Consider the following 6988-nt stretch of genomic DNA (forward strand, 5'->3'; position numbering starts at 1 on the left):
CTTCTTTGAGATCTCTTTGGCATATAAGCCCAGTAGAAACACTGCTGGATCAAAGGGTATGCACAGTTTAATAACTTTTGGGGCATAATTCCAGATTGCTCTCCAGAATGATTGCATTCGTTCACAACTCCACCAACAATGCATCAGTGTCACAGTTTTCCCGCATCCCCTCCAACATTCATCATTATTTTTTCCTGTCATCTTAGCCAATCTGACAGGTGTGTAGTGGTATCTCAGAGTTATCTTAATTTGCATTTCTCTGATCAATAATGATTTGGAACACTCTTTCATATGAGTGGTAATGGTTTCAATTTCATCATCTGAAAATTGTCTGTTCATATCCTTTGACCATTTATCAATTGGAGAATGGCTTGATTTCTTATAAATTTGAGTCAGTTCTCTATATTTTTTGGAAATGAGGCCTTTATCAGAACCTTTAACTGTGAAAATGTTTTCCCAGTTTGTTGCTTCCCTTCTAATCTTGTTTGCATTAGTTTTATTTGTACAAAGGCTTTTTAATTTGATGTAATCAAAATTTTCTATTTTGTGATCAGTAATGGTCTCTAGTTCATCTTTGGGCACAAATTTCTTTCTCCTCCACAAGTCTGAGAGATAAACTATTCTATGTTCCTCTAATTTATTTATAATCTCGTTCTTTATGCCTAGGTCATAGACCCATTTTGATCTTATCTTGGTAAATGGTGTTAAGTGTGGGTCCATGCCTAATTTCTGCCATACTAATTTCCAGTTATCCCAGCAGTTTTTATCAAATAATGAAATCTTATCCCAAAAGTTAGCATCTTTGGGTTTGTCAAACACTAGATTGCTATAGTTGACTATTCTGTCTTGTGAGCCTAGCCTTTTCCACTGATCCACTAATCTATTTCTTAGCCAATACCAAATGGTTTTGGTGACTGCTGCTTTATAATATAATTTTAGATCAGGTACAGCTAGGCCACCTTCATTTGATTTTTTTTTCCATTAATTCCCTTGAGATTCTCGACTTTTTATTGTTCCATATAAATTTTGTTGTTCTTTTTTCTAGATCATTAAAATATTTTCTTGGAAGTCTGATTGGTATAGCACTAAATAAAGAGATTAGTTTAGGGAGTATTGTCATCTTTATTATATTCGCTCGGCTTATCCAAGAGCACTTAATATTTTTCCAATTATTTAAGTCTGACTTTATTTGTGTGGAGACTTTTTTATAATTTTGCTCAAACAATTCCTGACTTTCCTTTGGTAGATGGATTCCCAGATATTTTATGGTATCAACAGTTATTCTGAATGGAATTTCTCTTTGTATCTCTTGCTGTTGGATTTTGTTGGTGATGTATAAAAATGCTGAGGATTTATGGGGATTTATTTTGTAATCTGCTCCTTTGCTGAAATTATGAATTATTTCTAATAGCTTTTTAGTAGAATCTCTGGGGTTCTCTAGGTATACCATCTTATCATCTGCAAAGAGTGATAGTTTGGTTTCCTCATTGCCTACTCTAATTCCTTTAATCTCTTTCTCAACTCTTATTGCCGAGGCTAGTGTTTCTAATACAATATTGAATAATAATGGTGATAGTGGGCAACCTTGCGTCACTCCAGATCTTACTGGGAAAGGTTCCAGTTTATCCCCATTACATATGATGCTTACTGATGGTTTTAAACATATGCTCCTGACTATTTTAAGGAAAAGTCCATTTATTCCTATGCTCTCAAGTGTTTTTATTAGGAATGGATGTTGGATTTTATCAAATGCTTTTTCTGCATCTATTGAGATGATCATATGGTTTTTATTTGTTTGGTTATTGATATAGTCAATTATGCTAATAGTTTTCCTAATATTGAACCAGCCCTGCATTCCTGGTATAAATCCTACTTGGTCATAGTGTATTATCCTGCGAATGATTTTCTGTAATCTTTTTGCTAATATTTTATTTAAGATTTTAGCATCAATATTCATTAGGGAGATTGGTCTATAATTTTCTTTCTCTGTTTTCAACCTATCTGGTTTAGGTATCAGTACCATGTCTGTGTCATAAAAGGAGTTTGGTAGGACTCCTTCAATCCCTATTTTTTCAAATAGTTTATTTAGCATTGGAGTTAATTGTTCTTTAAATGTTTGGTAGAATTCAGATGTAAATCCATCTGGTCCTGGGGATTTTTTCTTAGGGAGCTGATTGATAGTTTGTTCTATTTCTTTTTCTGAGATGGGACTGTTTAGGATATTTACTTCTTCCTCTGTTAGTTTGGGCAAGCTATATTTTTGGAGGTATTCTTCTATTTCATTTAAGTTGTCGAATTTATTGGCGTAAAGTTGGGCAAAGTAACTCCTAATTATTGCTCTAATTTCCTCTTCGTTAGTGACGAGTTCTCCCTTTTCATTTTTAAGACTAACAATTTGATTTTCTTATTTCCTTTTTTTAATCAAATTTACTAAGAGTTTGTCTATTTTATTGGTTTTTTCATAGAACCAACTCAGTTTTATTAATTACAATAGTTTTTTTACTTTCAATTTTATTGATCTCTCCTTTTATTTTTAGAATTTCAAGTTTAGTGTTTGACTGGGGGTTTTTAATTTGTTCCTTTTCTAGCATTTTTAGTTGCAAGCCCAATTCATTGACCTTCTCTTTCTTTATTTTATGCAAATAGGCCTCTAGAGATATGAAATTTCCCCTTATTACCGCTTTGGCTGCATCCCATACATTTTGGTATGATGTCTCATTATTATCGTTTTCTTGGGTGAAGTTATTAATTATGTCTATGATTTGCTGTTTCACCCAATCATTCTTTAGTATGAGATTATTTAGTTTCCAATCATTTTTTGGTCTACTTTCCCCTGGTTTTTTGTTGAATGTAATTTTCATTGCATCGTGGTCTGAAAAGGATGCATTTACTATTTCTGCCTTACTGCATTTGAGTTTGAGGTTTTTATGTCCTAATATATGGTCAATTTTTGTATAAGTTCCATGAACTGCTGAAAAGAAAGTGTTTTCCTTTCTGTCCCCATTACATTTTCTCCAGAGATCTATCATATCTAATTTTTCTAGTATTCTATTTATCTCTTTGACTTCTTTCTTATTTATTTTATGGTTTGATTTATCTAATTCTGAGAGTGCAAGGTTGAGATCTCCCACTATTATAGTTTTACTGTCTATTTCTTCTTGCAGCTCTCTTAATTTCTCTTTTAAGAATTTAGATGCTATCCCACTTGGTGCATATATGTTTAATATAGATAGTGCTTCATTATCCATGCTACCCTTTAGCAAGATATAGTGTCCTTCCTTATCTCTTTTAATTAGATCAATTTTTGCTTTAGCTTGATCTGAGATCAGGATGGCTACCCCTGCTTTTTTGACTTCACCTGAAGCATAGTAGATTTTGCTCCAACCTTTTACCTTTAACCTGCATGTATCTTCCCGCTTCAGGTGTGTTTCCTGTAAACAACATATTGTAGGATTCTGGCTTTTAATCCATTCTGCTAACCGCTTCCTCTTTATGGGGGAGTTTACCCCATTCACATTTATGGTTAGAATGACCAATTCTGTGTTACTTGCCATCTTGTTAACCCCGGTTTACACTTTTCTCCCTTCTTTCCCCTTTCCCCCCTTTCCCAGTATTAAGCTTGTGAGCACCACTTGCTTCTCACAGCCCTCCCTTTTTAGTATCCCTCCCCCCGCCTTAGAGTTCCTCCTCCTACCTTACCCCTTTCCCTCCCAGTTCCCGTATTCCCTTCCACTTAGCTTATTCCTTCCCTTTTCACTTTTCCCTTCTCACTTTTCAATGAGGTGGGAGAAGTTTCACCGTAGATTGAATATGTCTTAAGATTTTTCACTTAAAGCCAATTCTGAAGGCAGTAAGATACCCACTATATTCATCCCCCTCCCTTCTTTCTCTCAGATATAATAGGTTTCCTATGCCTCTTCCTGAGATGTACTACCCCCAGTTTCCCCTTTTTCTGGTACAATGTCCTTTCCACATCTAGTTTCTAGAACATGGTATACATGTATTCTTTGTACATCTTTATAGCCGAAATATAGTTCCCAAGATTAATCTTTACCTTTTTAGATTTCTCTTGAGTTCTATATTTGTAGATCAAACTTTTTGTTAAGTTCTGGTTTTTTCATCAGAAATAGAGGAAATTCGCTTACTTCGTTGAATGTCCATCTTCTTCCCTGGACAAAGATGCTCATTCTCGCTGGGTAAGTTATTTTTGGTTGCATACCAAGTTCCTTAGCCTTTCGGAATATCATATTCCAGGCCCTTCGATCCTTTAATGTGGATGCTGCCAGATCCTGAGTGATCCTTACTGTGGCTCCTTGATACTTGAATTGGGTTTTTCTAGCCGCTTGCAATATTTTTTCCTTCGTCTGAAGATTCTGGCATTTGGCCACTATATTCCTTGGTGTTTTGATTTTAGGATCCCTTTCAGTGGGTGATCGATGACTCCTTTCAATGTTTATTTTTTCCTCTGTTCCTATGACTTCTGGGCAGTTCTTTTGATAATTTCCTGGAAAATAGTGTCCAGGCTCTTTTTTTCATCATTCTTTTCTGGGAGTCCAATGATTCTCAGGTTGTCTCTCCTGGATCTGTTTTCCAGGTCTGTTGTCTTCCCCAGAAGGTATTTCACATCCTTTTCCATTGTTTGATTTTTTTGGATTTGCTTGACTGATTCTTCTTGTCTCCTCGAGTCATTCAATTCCAATTGTTCAATTCTGATTTTCAGTGAAGTATTTTCTTCACTCACTTTTTAAAAATCTTTTTCTAATTGTCCAATTGAGTTCTTTTGTTCTATGAAATTTTTTTTCCATTTCGACAATTTTGTTTTTCAGAGAGTTATTTTCTGTTTCTAGTTCACTAATCCTATTTTTCAAGGATTTTATTTCTTTATCCACTCTCTCTTTAACTGAGTGGGATGAGTTCTCCAGCCTCTCATGCCAAGCCACCTTCTCCTTTTCCCATTTTACTTCTAGCTCCCTTGTGAGAGCCTTTTTAATTTCCTCCATGAGATTCATCTATGTTGAGGAACAGATGATCTCCTCCTTTGGGGATTCACCTGGAGACTGTCTGTTTTTAGTTTCTTCAGGATTTAGAGTCTGCTCTCTATCTGTATAGAAGCTGTCAAGGGTTAAAGTCCTCTTCAATTTTTTGCTCATTTTTGTTGGAATCTTTACAAACTGCTAACTAATTAGAGTTGATCTGATCTTACAAGAAGATGTTTTGGGCCAGAACCTGAAATAAGGTACTAAGTAGAACTAATTAGTACAATGCACCTTTACTCATTGGAGTTCACAAGTATGCCAGCTTCACAAAGTAAACTTTGTAACTTTGTGAATTCACACCTCCCTTAAAGCTCTTAGGGCCAGAGAACACTATGGGAGAAAACCCGTAATCCCATTCTTTCAGAAGATATAAGGCCAGTGAAGAGAGATCTATCCCAGAATATTTTCCATTTGGTGGCAGAAGAGAGTTCAGCTGGATTGGAGAGGAGCACTCTGGTGCAGACACAGAGCACTTTGGGAGATTTCAGCGGAATTACGCCAGAAGCCCTCTCTCCGAGGCAAGAAGGAATATTTTCCCCTTGGCTGGCTGGTGGCGGAAGAAGAGTTTTCAGAGGAAGAAGCTACGAGTCGAGAGTTCAGCGGACAACCAGATTCATCTTCATCTCACACCACTGTGATGGCTGGCCTCCTGCACTTCCCCCACTGAGACCAAGCTGGTCTGAAAGACTCACCAGAAAGCTGGCCGAGCCCCAAGTGAAGGAGACAAGAGATTCATTCCATCTCTGTGCTGGTTGGAGGCTGAAGAAAGCAGAGGCAGAGGCTGAAGGACAAAACCCTTGGATTTGGAGACATTCGGAGGGCTCTAAGCTAACCGGGCTATATTAGAGACAATAAAAGATCTGAACTTCTATCACTTGGCTGCATTTGGGAACAAGATCACCACAACATACAAAAGAACATGATAAGCAAATTGATATTATGCTAACAAGAAACCCAATCCCCCACTGAGTAGAGATGAACTTGTCCATAGAGAATTTTCAAAGTCCCAAAGCTCTATTATTGAGGCCTGGGACATTTTCACAACCTTTTTCTTTATAAAGCTGACTTGGGGGTTTAAGCCTAGAGGAGCCATTTTTTTAAATTTCAGAATTACAGCAGTCAGTTGCCCCATATATTCTCTTGAATAGCATTGGCTTAAACTGAACCTCTCTTAAGGAGTAGACTAATATGCTTTCTCCATGAGTATCTCCATGACTTAGATCCTTTCTTTAGAAGGAAGTATTGAGTATTCTCATAAAAGATCTCATTAAAAGTGTTCTTCAATTTGGGACTTTGAATGTTCTCCTGTGGACATGTTCATCTCTACTGAATAAGAGATTTAGTCTTCTGGTTAGCACATTAGCAGTTTGTGTATTATGCCCTTTTGTATTTCTGAATGATTTTCTTTCTTTTTTATGCGTCTTGTCCTAGTGGAGCAATGCAGTTTTCCTTGATGGTCTCTTATGGAGTGCTACTCAAGGTTTTTGGCGGGGCTTTTTGGATTGAATCAATGAAGCATTTGTATGTTTTTTATTCTAGATCATTTTGAAAATAAAATTTGACATTTTATGTCAAGATCTCTTTTTTCATTTTTTATCACTTATATGATTTATTTTTGATGTCTCATGGAATTATTAGCTTTCCATGCTCTCCTCTTGTGACTTAGATATTTGGTCTTCCTGTCGGCACAGTAGGATTTTGTCAGATTCTTTTTTTTTGTTTTTGTTCATTTTCTTTCTTTCATTATTCTTATCTTTGTGGTTTTTGAAGTGGAATTCTGCTGTGTGGGTCCAGAGGCACTTTCCCAAGCATTTTGTTTATAACCTTGAGTTTAGGGATCAAGCATAGAAGCTATTTTTTTAGAGGTATGTGAATCACAATAGCAATTTGTATTTCATATTCTTTTGTATATCTTGTTCATTTTTTTTATTTCTTCCTTTTGCAGAGCTTCA

Source organism: Antechinus flavipes, chromosome X, assembly GCF_016432865.1.
Source record: "Antechinus flavipes isolate AdamAnt ecotype Samford, QLD, Australia chromosome X, AdamAnt_v2, whole genome shotgun sequence".
Taxonomy (NCBI): Eukaryota; Metazoa; Chordata; class Mammalia; order Dasyuromorphia; family Dasyuridae; genus Antechinus; species Antechinus flavipes.